This window comes from Vicugna pacos, chromosome 4 (assembly GCF_048564905.1).
Source record: "Vicugna pacos chromosome 4, VicPac4, whole genome shotgun sequence".
NCBI lineage: Eukaryota > Metazoa > Chordata > Mammalia > Artiodactyla > Camelidae > Vicugna > Vicugna pacos.
Genome location: NC_132990.1, coordinates 28,872,342 through 28,895,944, shown reverse-complemented (window position 1 = coordinate 28,895,944; position 23,603 = coordinate 28,872,342). Strand labels below are relative to the sequence as shown.

Genomic DNA, 23,603 nt, shown 5'->3' with positions numbered 1-23,603 from the left:
AACAAGTTTTAAAGGGTTACATTAAACTACTGATTGTTCTGTATTACTGCCTTCAGTCTTGTAATCACCATTTATATCTTAGTGGTCATTTAATAACACTTGGGAGATTTAGAGACATTTTGTCTCCATAGGTTGATTTGCCCACATTTGTATACGTACAGGTATGCTTGCTCTGGAAACCTAATTAAATTCAACTAATAGAAGACTTTTCTGCATTGCATCTGGATATATGTATATTTGTAAAACTATGATCTAGTTTAAATACACTATAGTTCAGTAGAGAATGCGATTATTTTGATCACATCGAACAAGCATAAGCTTTTTGCAAGTAGATTTTCTTATCTCCGTGTAAAAATGTATAGAGTAAGTCTCAAGTGTTATTACTATTAATACCATTTTACTAAGTAGAAAATTTATCAGAATAAGCTGAACTTAATATATGGCAAATACACTTGAGGGCTTAGAGTTTAATGTTTTATTTGAACTTTATTACAAAGATATAAGGTAAGTAGGAGGGCATATTACTCCATTTTTTCCTTAAGGAAACTAAAGCTCAAATAAAGTTAAGTAACTTAGATTACTTAAATAGCTAACCAGTAGCAGAAGGAGGACAGAAACGCAGAATTTAAAAATTTAAGTCTTTTGCTCTTTTAAACACCAAGAGGTAATTACAATTGACTCTTGAACAACATGGGTGTGAATTGTGTTTACACTTACATGTGGATTTGTTTTTCAATAGCAAATACTGTAGTACATGATCCATGGTTGGCTGAATCTGTGTATTAGGAATCACATATATGGAAGGCTGAGTATAAGATATACACCAATTTTCAACTGCACTGAGGGTCTGCACCCTCACGTTGTTCAAGGGTCAACTTTATAAAGGAAAGGACAATTAGAAAACGACTAAAGATTTAGGCCTACAACAATGTAATTCAATCCTTAATAAGGAAAGACAAAAATTTGACTGATTTTATTCCAAGTACTTAATTCCTGATTATGAACTTGGAAGCAATTCAGTGAATTGAAAGAATTACTACTTTATTTCAGATCATTCTGACTTTATTCCAAGATTTTCTATTGTCAATTCCAGTAAGAGATTTTTGTACTGTTTTGTTTTGATTGTTAATTTAAAAGAGTTTTAAGAGAAATGGAAAGTTTTATTAACCAAAAGGAAATTTTAACTGAATCTCGTTTTATTTTGAAATCCTTCTGTTAGTTTAAACAGGACTATACTAAGTTGCAGACATCCAGAATATTATGTAAGCTGTTATCTTGAACTGATACCAATCAGATGATAGATGTAGATATGCTGACCTATAGATTAGTTGATATAGAAGATCATACATCACATATGTCACATGCATGTTGATAATACAAGTGCTTTGTTGCTATCTACTTTATAACTTTCAGCGGATACATATAAAACTAGAGGAACAACAAAAATAAAAATAAAACAACTTGTCAAATAAGAACAGATTACTGATTATCTTGTTTTAAGGGTTGATTCTCAGAGATAAACCATATGCTGAGAATAAAGGATTCCTATTAGTTACCTACAGAATATTCCACATTTTGTTCCAGTGCTTCTCAACAAAGGGTAATTTTAGGATCCACATGACAAAGGCAATGTCTAGAGACACTTTCGGTTGTTAGAACCAGCAGACTGCTACTGCATGCAGTACGTAGAAGCCAAGGATGCTGCTAACAATCCACTGGGCAGTCTTACATGTCAACAGTGTGAAGGGTGAGAGACCCTCATCTATTCAAATAGTTCTTCTTGTGGGTTACAAGTGAGATGAATTCACACATCCTACATAATTACGTATGTTTGCTTCAGAGTCCTAGCATGACTTCCAAGCTAAACAGCTATATCCAATATATGAAGAGTTGTTCACCGGGAAAATAAACCAGTAACAGTTCCCTTAACACAAATACTGTCATTGTGATGCATGAATGTATGTCATTTTTCCTTTAGGATTCAATCCAGCATTAGAGTTTTGAGATTTTGCAGCAGGTTAGCAATACACAAAATTCCAACAAGCTTTTCATTGATTTTTAACCTGCATAAGTCAGTTTTACTTTCTGTGACATATGAAACCATGTATAAAATAATAATAAAAGAAAACAATACCCATTGAATATTTTCTCTCATTTACTTCTGATTTCTTTTATTAGTGAACATGAAAATAGTAGCCATCTGGACTGAAAAGGAAATGGCATTTCCCATTTCTAAAAGAAAACAGCAATAACCAAAAGCCTGAAGAAATAAAATTCATCACATTTTCTCCCCATTGCCTGAGCCTAGAGACACAGAGACAGGCTAACAAGTTTGAGATATGAACATAAACTTTTATTGTGAATTGAAAAAAGTTTATTTTACTTTTTATTTCAGTTCATTAATATTTTTAATTTGTACACTGGCAAATGCATGATCATCTTTCCATCAAAAACAAATTAAACCCTCAGGGAAGGAGTAATACTACCCGATGAGAAGAGGTTCCTTCCTCAGCTTGTCAAGAAAGGCATTTCAAACTACTGGAACAGTTGACAGCAGATCTCTGGTACATAACATACATATTTGTGACACATTACTATTATTGAATATACATGTATCCTTCAGATACTATGATAAATTACTAAACCAATTAAACTGACAAAAGTGTTTTTCAGTCTATCCAGTTTGTCTCGCAATAGTGCACATTTATTTGCTGCATTTGAACACTTGAAACCGAATAACATACCAATAAGACCTAAAAAAATGAATTAAAAGTAATCTATTACCTAATCTAGCTTTTTACAACTTCCATAAAAAATTCCTTTATGGTACTTACTGTTTTCAATAGGAGGTTCTATGCTATTGTGACAGAAAAAAGTGAAAAGATGAAACCTATGATGGATGAGTAATATACAATACACTAGCAAACAATTCATGTGCTCAATTAGCCACTAATCTTGTCCAACTTGACTTGTTCAAATCCTCAAAAACCTACTTTAATATTTAGCAGTTGTTAATCTATATACAAACTTTTATATCAAATCGCTTTAAATGGGCAAGATTATTTCACTTGATAAATGACCCACTGCACAGAAGTTCAACTTTGCTACTTGAAAAATAAAATATTTATGGCCTTGAGCCTTATTTCTGCCAGAAAAACTCAGACATAAAGTGTCTAATACTTTTGCTTAAGAACAAAACTTAAAGGCATAAATTCTTCTTGTATGTTGGTGAAACAAGACAGAATCAAAAGACCTAGTAAATTTAGGGGGAAGAAAGGAGATCATGGCTCTAGTCACCAAGGGATGATGAGATAAGGTCCATCAAGAATATCACCAAGTCTTCCTCACTCTAGATTTCATGCTACACATTATGAACGACAGAAAGAAACGTGAGCCATACTTCTGTCCTTGCTAACTTGCAGTAAATAGAGTGGAAAGGTATCATAAACAATGAGGAAAAATTATAATGAAATCAAATTATGCCAAGTGCAAAACACAGGGCTTAAGTCATGAATTAATGGTAGTTTAAAGCCAAGAGAGATTCATCTGTGACATTGTAAGACATTACAGAACCAGAATTAAGCTGGCCCATGATGGAATGACTCGCTTTAGAAAAATAAATACAAAGCATCCCAAATCACCCTCTTATCTAGAGCAGGGAATGTATTGTATAAACTACTCTTTCCACACTTTTTTATTTTAATTATTTATTTTTAATGGCAAACTTCTGAGAGAGACAAGAGAAATGGGCCTAACATTCTACTAAACTCTGCAGGAATTCTGCTACACAAGCCACGGCTTAGACATTTCATCACTTAAGAAGGAATTTCAGTGCTTCCTATTGTCCTGGGAACTACTGTAAAAGCTCATCTTGGTCTTAGATTCTTTATTGACTGAGCAAGAGGCTGCAAATGCTCTAAATTAAAGGATCCACTGTAGGACAAGAAGCAGAACTGTGAAAAAACCAGCAGCATGTGGCAGAGACACGTGCATCCCATCCAGGTTCATCACAGGAACAGTAAGAAACAAAAGAACTGAATATTGGTAGAATAAATCTTCAATAGGATGTTAACAGATTTCACTAAAATTACGGTCTTTTGCCTTCAATTTTATAATCTGGGGCTTTGGTGAGGTTCAGTTCCATAGCTTTTCTTAATCATGGGATTTCTCACCCAAAGTTGTGTCTCTACAGTGTAAGTGCTTAGAAATTCTCAAAAGAAATTCTAAGAAGGTAAAGAAACCTCCCTACTTCTAGCCACCAGCAAGCTTAACTTTTACTTATCTAAGCTTCATATTCAAAATAGAGTATCTTGTGCCCTAACTAGATTACACAGATATATAATGGTACAGTAAGACAACAGGTGGTCCACCTGCACAAAAACAAACAAAAAAACACAACTGTACACAAACTAGCACATCAAAAATAAGGGACACAGGTTTGCTTCATTGGAGCTTCCTATATTTAAAGCTAAGATTAAGTTGCCTTTTTTAATCCTAAATTACCTAAGTGCTATTCTTACCATAGGGCTACAACATATTTTGTCCTATAACCATTTTTCTGAAGAGGATCACTAGATGAATACATTTTTGCATCGCAACAATATAAACTGCTTTGATAAATCATTGCAATACTAAATATTGATCCAAAATCAAACGGAAAGGTGCAAAGACTGACCTGGTTTCTGTCTATAACCATACAGTTCTGGGCAAATGTGAGATAATTTTGAGAGCTCTTACGATTGGCATGAAACATACTCTGTCATATACATGTAAAAAATGGAAATGATAATGACAGTAAGAATATCACTTTAGTAGTTTAAATCAGTGAGTGAAATACTGACAGTTCAGTAATGAAATTCAGACAATTAGCTAGTTCTCTGTCATCAATGGATGAGTATATAAAGATGTGGTATCTGTGTGCATAAATATGTAACTAAAAATGAATAAATATATAAAAAGATAGTTTTATTCAGTCACAAAAGAAGAATGAAATCTTGTGATTTAAGACAATATGGATGGGTGTTTAGGTCATTAGACTAAGCAAAATGAGAGAGAGAGACTTTTCTAGAATCAAAGAACAAATACCTGTTTCAGATAGAATTTTTAAAGACAGAATATATAATAGTTAAACCCATGAAAATTTTCAACTTTAAAAATAACATAAATACAGATACTTGATAGGTAGATGAAGAAAAGAATGCATCACATCATTAACAAAATGTACTTGTTGAAAACAATGAGCACTTTCACTTCAGTATGAAAAATAATTTACTTTTTAAATCCTATTCCAAACAGGTGTTAAGCAAAGAACTGAATAAAATGAAACACCTTAATAATCAAATAAATGCTAAACGAATTTTTACTGAGTTTATCTTACAAGGAAAAAATGTATAAAGCTCACTCATTTTGTTTACAACACTTTGGTGGCTATTTCAATCAAAATCTTACAAGTTAGTTCTGAAACTAACAGAAATGGAAGAAAATATTTTAAGCAAATGTGCCTTGTCATCCCAAGGGAAACTTTACCATGGATATGAAACAATGACACGTATTCCTTAACAGCCCCGTAAGCCATGGACAATTTAGGGAACGATGGGAAGAATGAGCCAGTTTGCAATGCAGTAGAAGGAAATAATTATACTTTGTGTGATAAACTCTTCCCTTTGGATTATCAGACACTCCATTTATAAAAATAATTTTGGAACACATTAACTACTTGATACTTCTGGCTGTAATACCCTCATGGTAAGAAGTATCTATTTGCAGAACTCAAAAAATAATTTTAGGAAACTAGTAGTGAAAGAATCCAAATAAAAGGTACAAGATTTTTTTTTCCCTTAAGTCCACCTTGAGTAAAAAAATTCTATTCATTTCTCCCTTCTCAGAAAATGCTCTCCTTAAAATTTACTTACATAACTGTGGTGAATTGAGCATTGGTGTTAAACCATCAGCAGTTTAAGGAATTCTGCTCTTTCCTATTACAGAAGTGTGAGAGATGGTAGCATACATTTCAGAAACGTAAAATTCTTTAGTATGTTAAGGAATAGATAAAAACACAAATACTTGAGCTATTCACTAACACCTTGTAAAGAAAGTACACCAAAATATTTTTGTTCATAAAAGAAAATGACATTGCATGCATAAGTATGAAACAAAAATATCAACAGTCAAGACAAAAAATCATTACACTATCAGGATTTTAAGGTTCAACTATGCATGAACTTTGGTGAAAATTTAACAAAATATCTTCTGTTCACCCAGGTACAAAGACGGAGTGGGGTTGAGCCTTTTTCTCCAAAATAGATCCCTAGAGTTGAAAATAATTTTGGTAACAATTTACACATAGATTCATTTCACAGATGAGAAAACTAAGACCTAGAGGCTTTAATTTGTTTGTCAGAAGTCACACAAAAAGTCAGCTGTGGAGACGGCCTACAACTCAAACTCAAGGATCATGAAGGTATTACTAGAGTACAGTATCATTTTCATAGTCATATTTTTCATACCAAGAGTTAGTCACCTGGTGTTTCAAGTTCTTATTTACGTCATGATACGAAAGCAAAAATCTTAAATCAAGACACACAGAAAATCTAGGCATTGTACTAAGCACATACAGAGTGATCATGTATGGATTCGAAATGGAACTGATTGGAGTAACTTGATAAAATGAACAGAATCTCCTCTTTTTCTCTTCCAAATGACTCCTACTGAGAAATCTAGCTTCATCTGCTACAAACAGTGGGAAGAAGTGGATGGGAAGTTACAACAGAGGATTATAAAATATCCTCAAAGAAGATATCTAATCTTTAATTTGTTCATTTTAAATTATATTCAATATCTTCTAGTAACCTACAATGAAAAATATGAAAATGAATACATTCATGTATATGGATGACTGAAGCATACTGTACATAAGAATGACACAATGTTGTAAACTGACTATATTTTTTAAAAAATGTAAATTTAAAAATAAAATTAAAGAATATATACTAAAGTGAGGTTACATGGTTAGAATAAACATTGTAAAATAGCTGCATAATATATATCCCTTAAATGTGACAAATGGAAAAGAGAAGATTAAAGACTGTACTACTTTAAATGAGAAAACAAAAGTCTTACTTCTTAATAACCATCAGTTGGAATAAAAGCATGCCACAATAAAACTTGAATTGTGTGTCTTTAAAGGCAACACATGATCTACCACTAGAAAATAAATCTGTCTTCCACTATCATAGCAAACATTTTACCATGATATCCCTGACTTGGCAAGTAAGTAGCAAAAACCTGCATTTTGATAAAAGGCAATGATACAATGATAAAAAAGGTAAATGTACAACTTCACTAATGGCTTTGTAAGTCTGATTTTAGGGTTCTAGAATGATGATCTCATGCATTTAAATTATCCGCAATAGAGTTTACCGGGTTGAACACTGGGGTGTCACGAGTTCTTGCCAAAACCTCAGCTGTTTGAGGTTATTTCTTTGTTCGCTCAAAGAGTGCATTAATCAAATTAGTACTAAGAATTATAGTACTGAACCAGTTTAATGCACTGGAATGTGGAATATAAAGCCATCAACAAAGGTACAGGAAACAAAATATGAGCTCTTACATAAAAAAGTTAAATTGTGAATACTAAAAATGACTTTTGTATGCTTAATTTTTAAAAGTGGTTTTGCTTATTCCTGAAGTAACGTATGCATGAGTGTTAGGGAGACTTGCCCGTAAAGCCATCTCCTTAAGTTTTAACCCAGTCCCTTTACCCAGGTTTATTGATTTCCTTTTCAGGATATAAAGTATTTGAAATTCTTCAGATATATGTTGGTAGAACAAAATTCTCACAGTTTCTTTCTTTCAAAGAAGAAAAAATATTTGTGTTTTCCTACAGAAAATGATTTTGTGAAAATTCACGGCAAATTGCAGGATTTCAAGAAATTTCAGTGAATCTTTTCTACATAAAAGAATTGTTCTTTCCAAGGAACACTCAAAACAGAACTTGACCATACATGTAGTAATCAGAAGTTTTATTCTAAATCTTTCCTAGCAGGAGACATTTTTAGTGAAGCAGATTACTGCAGGACAATCAGACAAGAGCAAAGACAGAACCAAATCAGTCCAGTGTTAAGAGTCATACAGCAACTACATAGCTACCTAAGTATGAAACATGACTTTCTAATCTTAGTTAAGAAAAATAAATCCTATGCTATGGTTTACGAATTACTTGCACATACATTTAACAGAGCAATGATGTATCATAAATACCTAGAAAACATTACCCCAGAATTAACCTTCTATTATAATCTTTCTCAGGAACCTTCCTGGTTATCTCCATTCCATTCTATACCTAAAAAGTCCTCAATCACAAACATACAGATGCAATCACCATGGGCATGTACCAAGTGTTTAGGTGTCTTCCATGTCTAGGTACTAGTACACATATCAGGGTTAAAAAGAGTATCTCAGAAACTAAGGGAGGGCCTGGAGTGGGCAGCCACTGGCAGGACAGTATAAAATCTTCCATATTTACTATTATTAACATAGCCCCAACTTTCTTAAAGCCCACCTACCTTGCCACTTACCATTGCTCAGTACCTTCAACGAGATGCAATTATTTTTTTCAAGAATGATTTTAAAAAATCATTCTAAATGTCTATATGGTTTACTGTAAAATTTTACTTAATAAGTAAGCATATTAAAAATCAAATAAAAACTCATGTCAATTTTCGTGGTTATGGTAACAAATAAAAATACACATCAAAAATACAAATGCATATGTATGATAGGATACATTTTTGTTAATTACTGGTCATTTTGGGGACACTGCTTTCAATGTGTTATTAACAAAACTTTGGCAGAACAAAGATTTAAATAAATAAAATATACATATTTGAGGACTAATTAGAAATAGTAAGAGACTGATAAAGCAACTTCTGTGCCAATGGGAGAAAAAATAGAATAGGGAATATATGTATTTGACAGTCAATCAATATTTATTTGAAAATGGTGATAAACAAAACTATATTAAATCACTTAAAGAAATCTATGCTTATTTTTTCAGGAAAATTAAATATATTGTGTAATATTGCCTTTCAACCTCAATCATTTTATTATCATTTCATGTATTTCTACTTCTCCTTTATTTCTGAAATTGTGAAAGACATCTTCTACCACATATATCCCACTAACAGAAAATGGTAAACCAATTCAGCATCAACTAGAAAATAGAAATGATATATGGAAAGATATTTCCATTATGTCTCAATATGTTGATGAGCAATTTTTTAAGGTATTTATCTTTTTTTTGATACTAGAGGTTGTATTGCAGGAGTGGTTTTCAGGCTGGGCCAAAGTGGGAATGACTGAGAATGAATGAGAAGTTGAAAGGGGCGTCATCTGCCAATTGTAGAGCTTCTCTAGTATCACTTGATATTTGTTGAACAGTAAGTCTGGTGTTCTGTGTACCAAAATAGGAAGTAACATAAAAGAACAAATAATAATAAACAGAGTTAAAAAAATATGAAAACACTATTAAGGTAGTATTTCTATTTTGGTGAACACCTGGAGAAGTACTGGTTGACCTAGGACAGCAGGCAAGAAATCAAGCAGGGGATGCTGTGCTTAATTAAGCACAAAATGCCCTTTAAATATGTTAGTACTAAGATAGGTACTGTCAGTAGATTTATCAGGATCCCTATTTAAATTGTTCTCATAAAAGCATTTATTATTATATGTCATATGAGAGTGGCCTAAATAAAAAAAGTAGATAATTCATCTTTCCACTAAAAGGACACTTCTCCATGTAGTCCAATTACTGAAACTAGTAGAATCAAACTAAGCATTGCTACCAGCAAATATGTGAATCCTATGCCATTCTGAGAAGCAAACTAATGATGACATAATTTTTGCTCAGTGCTAAGGAAGTATGGTTAAAAACTTGCAGTCTCTCAAAAATGGAATGTGCTGCACTGAGAATATTTTTAAACTATGACTCTGAAAGTGAAATTAGGTAAGAGGAGTAAGCAGATACGAGATTAATACAAGTTGTTCAAAGATGCAAGGATGTACCACTCAAGTCAGATTGAATTACAGATGTAATGACTCTGATTCTTAAAATTTGAATAAACATTATAGAGGAAGATATCAATGTCCCACAGTTATTCTATATATAGGCTTTTAATGACTGACATGAAATACTCCAGGAGGCATATTTTGTTGTGCTCCCTTCCACAGTAGTGGATTTAAATATTTTCATTCTAGGTTAGTCTATACAATTATTAACCTCCATTCCTATGTGTAAAGAAAAAAAAAGGTTATGTTTAATTAATTAAATTAATTAATTGGCTATAAAAATGATGCTAGTTGATACGTCATTGGCATTTAAATTATTACATATCTTATAAAGTAAAAATAAGCTAGCACATGGACACTTCATATGGCAAAAAGAAAAAAAAAATACATATAGGAAGGGGTGTTGTTTCAGGTCATTTCAAAGAATAAAGAACTCAACATAGATTATTCTAAAAATCACACCAAAATAAAATCACCTAAGACATGGAGAATCTCTAACTTACAAAAAAGGAAATGACTGTTATATGGTCCTTAATATGGATTATTACCTAAAATTGATTAAGATTAAAGAACTGAAAGCATTACAAGCATTAACAACAAGAATGCTGTTCATTTTTCAATTCAAAACTGTATCAATTTAAATTTGGGTGTGTGTCTTGTATTTTCTCCCTACTTCATGCTTTTTGTTTCTCTAAAGATATTTGGTAAGTGAATAATAGCTGATTTTTATTAAATATATTTGTGCAGATTTCCCCAAGGCTTTATTTTATGCTTAGCAAATAAGTGATACCTCAGGTTATTTGGTGGCATTCAGGACAGAACTACTTTAAAGTATAAAATACTACTGCCTTTGAAAACACAACTCCAGACTTCAGAATTACCCAAACACTACAATGGTCATTTTCCCAAAACCTATTTGATTAACTCAGACAGGCTTTATGCTGATGCAACAAAATTAAACCATGAAAGAAAAAAATATTAATTCCATGGCTTAGAACAAATAATTTACTTATTTTTCTAATGAACTGGCTCTGGAACTAGGAGTCTTTTCCATCAGGTGACTCAGGGATCCAGGATAGTTTACTCTTATGATTCTGTTATCTCAAAGTGATGCCTCTTCTGTAGAGGCAGAAATAGCCTAGAAGGGGACATAGGATTTTTCACTTCCTCTGCCCTAAATGAAATGCACCCACCTAACTATAAGTTAGAGGGAAAATATAATATCCCTTGTACTGACAAATGAAAGGAACCCCAAATGCTGATAGGCACTAACCATGCCTTCCACACTGGCCTTATGATTTCTAACAACCTGGTATCTCAGCAAGGTAAAGGGAAACAATGAGAGGCCTAAAACAAGTGTTCAGAATTATAGTCAACAGCAGTTTTCAAAAATATTAAAAACAAAAGCAGAACACATAAAATGATAGTCCTTCAAGTCAGAGTTACATTTTTGTATTACTTAAACTCTATGAATTGTTTGCACAGATAAGTCAGTGAATCAATTCTGAGAGAATAACTGAATTGATGAAGTATCTCAACATGATTTATGTATGCATCATGACAATTTAATTACATCAGAATAACATTTTAATAAATATACATTGCTTTAATATTGACATAGTATACGTATACTTTATTACATAGAGAGAGACGTATATATATACTTTATTATATGGTATCTCTCTCTCTCTCTCAATTCAAAACTATGAGGTAGGCATACGTATGTGGTTTGTTCCCTTCAGTTTTTACATGCAACATAAGATCCTTACAAACTACACAGTATTTTACACCAAACATTTAATTTTTGAGGCGAGGGATACTTCATAAGAGCAAGACATTTTGGAAAGTGTACAAGAAATATTTTTAAACCCTCTATATCGGAGACAGCACTCGAATCTTGGAAAAGGCAATACTCAGTGAATAACTTGTATTTTTTGAAAGCAATTCCATGACTAATACTAAGCACATGAATGTAATCTGCAGGTTGTCTGCAATACTATTAAAAAATCAGGATGGTCAAACGGACACAAAATTTCCATTAAAAACTGAGAACATAAATGAGAGAATAAAACAGTCATTAATAACCACAGTTTAACTACAGAAGTATTATGTGGGTTTCCACTATGTAGATTCTGTTTTGGTTATTAATTATATGAATCTGGATACATAAAAATACATATAAAAGATAGCGATAGAGATATGATATAAAAGATAGATATACATCACATAAAATACACACACACACACACACACAACTTGGGCATACACTGTGGCAGTTTCGCCCCCTTCCCTTGGATTTAAAGCAAGCAGACTTTTAATTCTCAACTGACTATAGAAGTAAAAAAGACTAAATCTCCTTTTAACCACTTACGTATCAATTTCTTAAGCTCTACAAACCTGGATTGTTACTCCAATATATGTAGAATTGGATTTTATTAAAAGACTACTGGGGTAAGTTTTCTTTGGAAAGTATCTCAATGGAGCTTGGCATCCTAGGAACAGACGGAAACCTCAGCATCATGATTAAGTGATCGCAGATGAAGTAACTAACCTGTCAGACCCTTAGTCTCCTCAGCTCTCAAGTGGTGACCACAATGCATGCCTCAGAGTGTGTTGGAAGGTTGAAATAAGACTACATACATGAAAAAAAAGCACCTAGCATAGTACCTGATACACAGTGAATGCTTAAAACTAAGAATTCTCTTCAACCATACATAATTGTGCATGTGTTATTATTTTGACCTCTTATAAGGTCCAAACTCCAGGTGCACAAAATAAAATTTATGAATTGGAACAGATTGCTGCAATTGCACACACACACACACACACACACTTCAGTGAATCATAAGCATTAAACACATTATCTTATGTAAGTGAAAAAATGCTGCAATAAGACTTTATGTTAAGTGTTCTCAACGTCAATATAGACAATGTTAGCTCTTCGTATTGAAGTGAATTTTTATTTCTCTGAGTTACACTCTAGAAAACTGTTTCTAGAGTGTAACTCAGAGAAAAGAAAATGCATGTAAATTGTATCTGTATTCCCTAAAACAAATTCGGAATTATTTATTAATCATCCTCTATGTTTATGTCATTGTTTCTTCTGGAAAATCATAATTGGATAGAAGCAAACAATACAGGAAGTAAATATCAGGTTTGGGCTATACAGTACAGTTAGTATAGGTGAGATCCCAAATAAGTTATTCAAGTGACAATATTTCCTGGGAACTACTAAATACAGAGCAATGTATTAGGCATGCTGTGGCAAACGGCACAAGAGGGCATTGTTACTTCATTAAAAAGCTTGCAAAATTGCTGAGTAGAAAATACGCACACATTACAAGAAGCTTAGAACATATGACAGTAAAAGTTAAAACGTTAAACTCTGTGATCCTGAAATAATGAATTCAGGGAGAGGGGGAATTAAACTAAAATATTTAAAACAATGAAGAACATCAGGAGAAAATGGGAATTGAACTTGGCCCTAAGAGATAAATAGAATATGGGTGGGTGAGCTGACTCTGTTCACAGAAGCAAAAATACTGACGACGGGGTCTGTGAGAGGAAAGAATTTACTAATGTGGTTAGTGCTGAGTTTCTTGGAACATACTCAAAGAAGATTGGTTTTGAGTCAACTGTGGCAGTACTCAATTTTCTCATATAACAGATTAGGAAAAAAATTTTAAAGCAAATATGGTAGGATATGAAAGTACAAGAGTAAGTATTGTTTTAGGTGAGTGATTTGTCTGCTTTATGAAACACGGATTATCAATCAGATAAATCAGAAGATGGTAGAAGGTTCAGAAGATAAGAGTGATAATCAGAATTGCAAGAGCATACTGTCAACTTCAATGAAGAGGAAGGTAGAATTAAGAGAAAAGGGATAATTACAGGACGAAGGTCCAGATCCCACAAATGCAAATGAGAGAAGGTTTAGGATGGGGAAAAAAATTCAAGAACTGGAATTCATTATGATGAAAATGGGGAGACAGAATTTTTGCTCTCTGTAAGACATAACCAAGTCTGTCCTCCTTCCTAACAAATACTTAAGCAAATCTTTATTTTTGCACGAAATGTTGAAGGGATATGAGTTTAACTACCACCCTTGTCCTGAGAATGAATAGTGTCAACTTTGTTACTCCGTGGCAGAAAGGTATAGACGGGATATGGCCTGCAGTAGCCCAGAAAAGCCATGATAAAATGATCAAAAAACATTAGTCTGTAAACTCTGAGAAGTATTTAGGAGCAACAAGTAGAGCGCAATCATAAAGACAAGGAGAACTCTCACCACTCTCCCATTCTAAACCAATATCCAGTTATTAATCAAGAATGGTGTGTAGGACTGTACTCCTGTAATTTATCTGCTTAGAATATTTCTCTTGGCTGAGTATCATACAAAGGTGACTCTAGAAATCAGGGAAGTTGTGGATTTCCAGATTACACAAAATAAGAATCCAAGCTAGAGTATAGTTTTAGAAAAATTAAGATAAAATACTAGCTATATGTTTTATAACCTAGTATAGATTCGAAACACAGAAGTACCCCAATACATGAATCTGATTATGAGCAATATTTCTGTAATATTTGGACTTAAAAAAAAAGAGAGAGAGAGACTTGGTGGAATACAAAATAAACACAAAGGGTACTGTCTGGAGAAATACAGAAAAACTTCTACCTCACTGAGTCACCTTTTTAATTAAACAATCTATCTTTGCCATACCTGTAATGTATATACACAACAAAAAGTATAGAAATTTCAAGTTTCTGTGTAGACAAGAGCAGTGCCTTAAGTATACTTCTAGTTCTATAATATGTAAAGTATAATATCAACATTGTAGCCATAAAAACCTTTTTAAAAATTCAGTTATCATATTCAGCTCCTCAGGGGGTTTTATCTTGCTATTGCATTTGATCTCTTTTAAAAGAAAAACCTCAAATTGGTAATTTTGTGCATTTTACCTGAATAAACCTCTTTTCTATCTCAGACTCTTTCAGTGCTGATTTTTGTTTCCTTAAGAAACAAATGCTACTCCTCTTTGGAATATTCTCCTGACCCATGAAGTTGAACCTTTTGAGAAGAATCTGGACTTAAGAGATCATCGCATATGGGTTAACATGTAATTGACCTTCTTCTACTGGACTTAGGAGATTCAACCTCAAGGACTGGAAATGAGGGGAGAATTTAGAAAAGGCATTAAGCTTGAGATAGGAAGAAAGATTCTCCAAAAATGTGTGGCAAAAGAAATAAAAATACTAATAGTACTATAAAAAATGTCTCACCAGAATTCTGAAGTCACCAGATGATCCAGGAGTCCAAGCCTAATTTAAAAAAAGATATAAGAAAAGTTATTTTTTTATCCTTTTAAAAAATAGACATATCATAAAATTTTATAATTCTGCAATATTATTATGTTTACAAATATTACAGACTGATGAAAATACCTGTGGAAACCATTTTTTTCTAGGTGAAAATACGTTTTTCACTTAAGCTGAAGTGTTTATTTAATCTCATATTGTTCCATTAAAACAAAGAAAAAAATAGTCTAGATATTAAACAATGTTTCTAACTACTCAGGTGACCATAATTATGCCATTTAATCCTCTAAATTTTCAAAAGAAGGGACACTACTTCTAAATATATTTGAAATCTTTTAATGTTTATTACATACATTTATTTTTCTTATGGGCGAGGCAGTCCAAAGCTTCATTTTTTAAATGTTTTCCCATTTTTCTGCTTTTGCTGGTGGCTATCAGACAGTAATTAGTTTAGACTTTGATTCATTTTTGAAAAGTAAATCCATAGACAATATTATAATGAGAAAAATAGAAGGTTTTAATTTCCAGATTATATGAAAACGCAGCCTCTATTTTTTAAAGCTATTTGAAGTTCAAATGAAAGGCATATCTGAACAGCACAAATCCCCAAGAGAAGACCTACCACCTGCCGTGGGATGCAAAGGTTTTATAAATGTTGTCTTGTGTAAAAGCAGTGGCAAACACTGTGAGGCCTTTTGCAAATATGCCTGCCTGCCTCTGTGTCTGAGCAGAAATATTGAACTTCTAGCCATTATTATTATAAAATACAGGAGATTGTTGTTTTTAAACATATAACGATTGTCTTTTACCTCTGTCTTGGGAATTAAGTTTGAAATTATATCTTGTACAAGTAGTGAAAAACCTACCTTTCCTTAAGAAAGAATGAAGAATACAATAAATGTGAAAAGAAGTTGATGCTATGTGTGTACAGTTTTCTGTGCCTATAAATATGTGTCTGCATTTTATTTTCAGAACATTTAAATTATCTGGCTAGAACTGCATACATAATACTGGATCACTCAGTGGTAATAAACTGGTCAGAAAGAGTCTATTAAAATTCCTTCTCTAGGGTTTACAATCATTTGAGAAGACTAGTAGTTCACTTGAGTGGAGCAAGTAGTAGATCTTGCTGTATTGTAAGAGAGCCCTATGAATTCCCTAGTCTGGCTTCAAAGGTGCAAAGAAGATGACATGCCTCCTGGAAGCCTCTGCTCTGGATCTCAGTTCTATTCATGTGAGCCATTGTAAAGGTTTGGTATATTTTCTTTCCTTTTCACATTTTAAGTCATTTCTTTATTGTGAGTTAGAAACCACTTAAGAAACTTGCAAAAGTACAAATGTATATAGCTCAATAAATTATCACAAAGTGTATGTCCATGTAATCACTACTCGGATCAAGAACTAAAATAAATCAACACATAGAGGCTCACAGCTTGTTCTGTCAGTGAACAAGCATATATACACACATAGCATATATACATATGGCATATAAACACAGTATACACACACATACACACAGCATATATATGCACACATACATATATATACACACATACAGTATGTATGTTTCTGTTTTGTATTTATCTTGTCCATCTTGTAGTTTTATGTTGTCCATCTTGTAGTTTTATTTTACCTTAGTTTTGAACTTTATATAATTAAAATCACACTGTATTTTCTTCTATGTCTAGTTTCTTTCATTCCCTTAACATTATGTTTGTGAGATGCATACATCTTGTTGCTTGTAAATACAGCCAATTTTCATTACTCTGTAGTATTCCACTGGATAAATAATACTGCAACTTATATATTCAGTCCTCTATTGACAGTTATGAATTGTTTCTACTTTTTAGTTATTATGAATAACTCTATTATAAGCATTCTTTTTTTATACGTACATACATTTTTCTTGGTTATTTCCCAGAAGTAATTTACTATGTCAAAAAATATGTCTATTTTCTACTGTAGCAGACATTGCCAAATAATGTATTAAGAGTTGCCATTGTTGGACAAGTTCACAATGTATTTTCATTCTGCTTAATTTTAGTCATCAGTTTACTGTGTAATTAAATTTACATTTCCTTGATTAATGAGTTTTATTGCACTTTCATGTATTAGTCATATATATATATAATTCATATCAATATATAGTATTTTTTCACTTAAGGAGACAGTTTTCAATTTTCTTGTCCATTGTATGTGGGTTGTTCTCTTACTGATTTGTAGAAGAGCTTTATATATTTCAGATATGAGTCTTCTGTTGGTTACATGTAGTGAAAATACATTTCCCAATCCACTGCAAACCGCTGTACTCACTTATTTGTGCTTTTTGTTGTCAATTAATGCTTAATTTTACAGCAGTCAAATTTAACCATCTTTGTCATTCTTTCTGTGTCTTATTACATAAAATGATAATATATATTCTACTCTATCTTCTGTTGAAAGTTTTTTATTATTTGTTTTTTTGCCTGTCACATCTAATTCCAAAACCTATCTGAAATTAATGTTTTGCTCTGGGTAAGCTGGGGTAAAATTTCATTATTTTCCAAACTAACCCAACAAAATTTATTGAAAATACCTTACTTTCCTCACTGCTCTACAATGTTAGTTTTCTCACAAATTAAGTGTCCATAGATATTTGGCTGTTTCTAGATGTCAATGTGTTCCATTAAACTATTTGTCTATGCCATCTTAATTTTAGGTAGGTACAAAAGTAGGCTCTTGGACCTTTTCCTTAAGAGTTTATTTACTCTTTTTAAAACAGCATCCCCATAATATAAAACTCAGTTTTAAATTGGACACACTTAATGGTTTGTATTATGTTCACAATGTTGTGTAAACATTACCATTAATTTCAGAACACTCCCAAAATCTCAAAATGAAACCTGTTAGCATTCAATCTCAACTCTTCCTCATCCACTTCCTCCAACAGCCTCTAACCTGTCTCCCTGGATTTGCTTTTTCTGGACATTTCAACCAAATGGAATCATACAATTGTAGACATTTGCATCTAGCTTATTTCACTTAGCATAATGTTTTCAATGCGCATCTATGTTGTAGCATATGACAATATTTTCTTCCTTTTTATGGCTGAATAATATTTCATTAAATGGGTATAGCACATTTTGTTTATTCATTAGCAAAGAGATTTGGAGTGTATTCAATTTGGGGCAATTATGAATAATGCTGCTATGAACATTCAGGTACCAATTTTGTATCTGAAAATATGCTTCTAATCCTCTTGGGTATATATTTAGGAGTAGAATTTCTGAGCCATGTGGCAATTCTATGTCTGACTGTTTGAGGAACTGTCAAACTATTTTTTGTAGAGGGCACACCATTTAACATTCCTACCAGCAAGGCATAAGGATTATCATTTCTCCACATCCTTGCCAAGACGTGTCATTTTTTATTTCAAAAAATTTGGTCATTATGGCCAGTGAGCACTGTGTTTTCTATTTCCATTTTTTCTAATCACTAACGATGTTGAACATTTTTCATGCAGTTACTGGACACATATATATCCTTTGGAGAAATGTCTATTCAAATCCTTTGTTTTTAACAAAATATTTTTAATTGGGTTGTTTATCTACTTAGAACTGTTGAGTTTTCACTACTTTTTATATACTGGATATTAATTCCCAACCAAATACATGATTTGCAAACATTTTCTCCCATTCCATGGGCTGCCTTGTCATTCTTTTGTGCTATTTATCTCAAATATGTAGAATTTTCTATATAAAAGTTTTATAACTCAACAAATCATTTCTATTTGCTATCTGCTCTGTCATTAAACATGGTATTTCTATCTTATATTTATCACTGGTATGTAGACATGCAATAAATTTTCTATTGAACTTATACTGAACAACCCTAATAGGCCTGTGTATTCTTTTCAATTTACCATCTGAACTCATATTATACACAAATAATGATGCAAATAATGCAAGTAATGATGATTTCATATATTCCACCTAAATTATTGAACTTTAAAACGTGTCTGTATACATGTGTATGCGTTCATGCATGCATGCAATAGGCATCTTTTTGTATGTTTATGTATGCATTTTGCATCACTGCACTCAGTAGGACTACCAGTACAATAATGGTATATATCCTTTACCATAATGAGAAATATTCCTTATATTTCCATTTACTACAGGTTTTTGTTACACAGGAATTTTTATTATCCATTACATTACTTTCAAAAGTATATGATTATTTAGATTGTCTTACTCATTCTCTTGTCACTTTTGTTGTTATATTTTAAGAAGAAATTTTCTTTATGCAAATTTTGTTTAAAAAAAGTGATTTCTAACATCCCATCAACCTATGTTTAATATCTTCAGGATTTGTAGAGACTTAACTTCTATTCCTGATATTACTTATTTCTTGACTGCTTTTTTTTTTTTTTTGGTCAGTAACATCACTACCTACCACTTTTATCAGTTTATTCAAAGAACCAATTTTGATTTTGCTAATCCTCTCTATTTTATGTTTAGTACCATATACAATTTAATATTTTTTATTACATTGCCACCTGCTTTTTATTATTTCTCTGCTTCTGTATTTGAGTTAAATGTACTGTTTACCCCCAACTTCTTGAGATAGACGCTTATAAATGATTTTCTGCCTTATTTTCTTTTTGCACATGTATTTGAAATACACTTCACCCTAACGTTGGTTTCAAACATGTTATATAGCATTTTAATTTTCATTCATTTCTAAGTATATTCAAGTAATTTTCACTGGTACCTGTAGGGTTATATTGAAATACATTTGCTAAAATTTTAAGTTTCCTTTTTATGTTATGGACTTATTATACTGGTAAAAAGAGACACAAAATCAATTCTATTGTTACTACAGTTCTTTAATACCTTACAGATAATATACTGAGCATAATTGTACTTCTGTCTGTGTCTCTCCAATTATTCCAAATGGTCTCCATGTTTATACTCAGAGTTGATTTATTTTTACTCAAGTATTCAAAAATATGTATTTTAATGTTAACATCTAGAAATTTTCCAATTTAAATTGTACACTCTCAACATGATGTCAATTCTCTACAATACACTGAAAATTGCTTAATGATTCAGCATCTGATCAATTTTTTATAAATGCTGTATGTGCACTTAAAAATGATATGTATTCTGCAATTGTGTGCACTGTTCTACGTACATAAATTATACCAAATGTATATTAATCATGTTGTTCTTTCCGATATTAGAAGATACATATTGTAATATCTCACCATAATTTTGAGTTTGTCCTTTCTTCCTTTTAGTTACATCTTTTTATAAAATTTGTATATGCTAGGCTACATTAATTTTTATATCTTTCTGTTCAATAGAAACTATTTTTGTGAAGTGGTTCCATTCTATCTCAAATACTACTTCTTTTCCTAAGGTGATTTTGTTTTGAAATTAATAGAAATGTCCAAGCATTTATCCTGACTTTCCTCAATAGAAGAACAAATAACTTTAGTGGAAAGAAATTTCTGTCACAGAAAATATATAGACTGAAAAATCACTAGGAAGAGTTTCCAGCTCTTCTAAGGAGAGTCAAAGGTTTTACCTAGGATGAAAACATATTCCAAACAGGAAAATTAACATATGCAACAACATGGATGGCAATGCATTCTGTGTAGCTGAAGTCTGAGTGTATGGTGTAAAAAGGTATGACCAATATTTTAAGACGTGGTTTAAGAAAAGACTTGAAAGGCTTAATAACAGCAAGACTAATAGTTAGCAGTTTGAAGACAAGGCAAGAAAGATTTTGGAGTTGGGTTCTGATGCCCTTAACTAAAATGAAGCAATCTGAGAAAACTATGAAAAGTAAATTTTAAATGTACTGAGTTTTAAAATCCTGTAGCATCCTTTGGTAGGTAGTTCTAGTAACCTACTAGACATGTAGACTGGAGTTTGGGAGAAAGTTATCAACTGGAGACACACATGTAAGATTTATCAGCGTTTTAGTGATAAAGTATGGGATAAAAGGAGGACACAACAGTGATAATCAATAATGAGTACTTTGGGGATCAACATTACTGGAACGGGCAGGAAAAATGGCATAAGCAAAATTGGCTGAGAAAGTTAAGAGATGTAGAAAGAACAAGGAGCGTCAACAATCCAAGATGTTCTTCAGAGTGTTTCTAGATGATGCCAACAAAGATGAGATTAAAAGTTTCACTTTGAGTGATAAATGGTGACTTAAAGACATAGTTTATTGAATGTATGATTTTCTTTCTTGAATTTTTCATGAAAGGAAGAAAAGGGCAGGACCAAGATTAGAGTGCAGGGATGGAGTCAAGGAAAGGTAACTCTTGTTTATGTACAAGTTATGTTAAAAATTTCAGGTCATCAGAGAGCCTCACCCATAGTCTGTATCTGCCTTAAAAGTACGTGGCAGATTCATAAGGACAGAATACTTGTTTCTTCTTCTCAGGTAAGGAAGTAACATAGAGCCTTTATACTTAGACCACTGGTTCTCTATTTGGATGTGTCCTTTAAAAATGTCAATTATTTTCACTTCTTTTACTATCTTCTTTTGATCAAGGTATATACTTCAAGTCATTTTCACTGGTACCTGTCCAATTATATTCAACTATGCTTGCTAGAATTTCAAGTTTCTTTTTTGTTTTGCATACTTACTATTACTGGTTATACAGAGATACAAAATCAATTCCATTGTGACTGCCTTTTTTTAGTTTCTTAACTGATAATTACCGAGCATAACTGTATTTCTGTCTATGTCATTCCAATTATTCCAAATGGTGTCCATTTTTATACTCTTATTTAAATAATTTATCTTTTCCTTACAGTCAAGCCCTTTAAAACAACCCTGTTTCCCTTTTTTAACTCTTTATCCTCTCTGCACAGTCACATGCTTATAGATCCTCAAATGGTGTTTGTCTAATGAGTAAGTTACTTATGAAAAAAAGTGAAGGCACAAATGAATAAAACCATTTTATATAAATGGAAAGTTACCCGCTAAATGAGTGCTTGAGATCCTTCAGAAGGAAGCAACCATGTTATAAGGCTAAGGATGCTGGAGCTTAACATAATTTTTGTTTTGACTCCACTGCTTTTGAGTTTTATTAATTTAGAAAATTCATCTAACATTAAGTTCACTTATCTATAAACAGGATATCTTAATATGTAGTTCTGATAGGATTGTTTTAAGAAGGAATTATTTCTACAAAGATACCTAACACAGTTCTTAGGCCTGAGTGAGGGCACATAACTTCAGATAAATCTTGATCTGAAAGTCTGACCTATCTAAGAGTCCATCGCTTTGGTACCATAAACAATGGTCTGTTCTTCAACACCATCTGTGTAGGCAGCTGCTCACAGTCTGTATCACTGTCCCTATTCAAAGTCATGACCTTTAACTGGAAGAAGAGATTAAAACAGCACATGTGCGGTCCCACACCCGTCTTACCATTTATTACCCAAAACTTCATTTATACAGAATAAATGTATATACTAGAATTCTTCTGACTGAATAAACTGTCCTCCCAAAAACTATCAGTGGTTTTGTCTTTAGGTCTCAATTATGTCTTGAATTTTTATCCGAGAAGACAAAACACAGGCTAATGTATGAACAGTAACATTAATAATCAATGTCTTCCTGTTTTCTAATGTTAATGTGCCCTTCATAATTTATGTGATTGGGGAGTATCTTGATGAGGTCATGCTGTTTCAACTTCTATATACATTTCTTTGATTTAATAGAGAACAGAAAATATTTTAAACCTTAAGAATTCTCCCGGGCATGTAAGTACTGATTTCTAACATTCTCAATTTTAATTTTAACTCAGTTGAGGTGACTTAACTCAGTCTTCCAAATAATTGCATGTCTCAAACAAGTAATAATTATTGATGAATTATAAAGGAGATTCATACAACTATATACATCTTCTAATGGAAGAACACATCTTTAATTTTTTTAAGGGAAACTATACTTCTTTTTAGGAGAAAGTAGAACAGATGGATTGGAGGCAAAAAAAATCTAATAAAGACAAATATGTTCTACAGATTTTGAATATAGAGGCTGAGGGCTATTCCTATTTTATCAACTTATTGTTTAAATCTCTGCAAAACTGAGTTCAAACAATTGATGAGAAGACATTTTCTACAGTTCTATCTTGGTTTAGTTTAAATGACTCTAAACTGATTATAGTTTACCAATTTCAACACAAAATCTTTGCTATTACAGCAACAATT

At 32.3% G+C, this 23,603-nt stretch overlaps 1 protein-coding gene across 32 annotated transcripts in view; it reads right to left on the bottom strand.

The window, feature by feature from the left end:
• Positions 1-23,603, bottom strand: part of PTPRD (protein tyrosine phosphatase receptor type D) — a 1,865,527-nt gene that overhangs the window by 1,158,856 nt on the left and 683,068 nt on the right. For all 32 annotated transcript variants that reach the window (XM_072959433.1, XM_072959445.1, XM_072959436.1 and 29 more), the window contains one exon: positions 15,346-15,384. The gene's annotated coding sequence lies outside the window, so the exon portion shown is untranslated. The remainder of the gene's footprint in view (positions 1-15,345; positions 15,385-23,603) is intronic.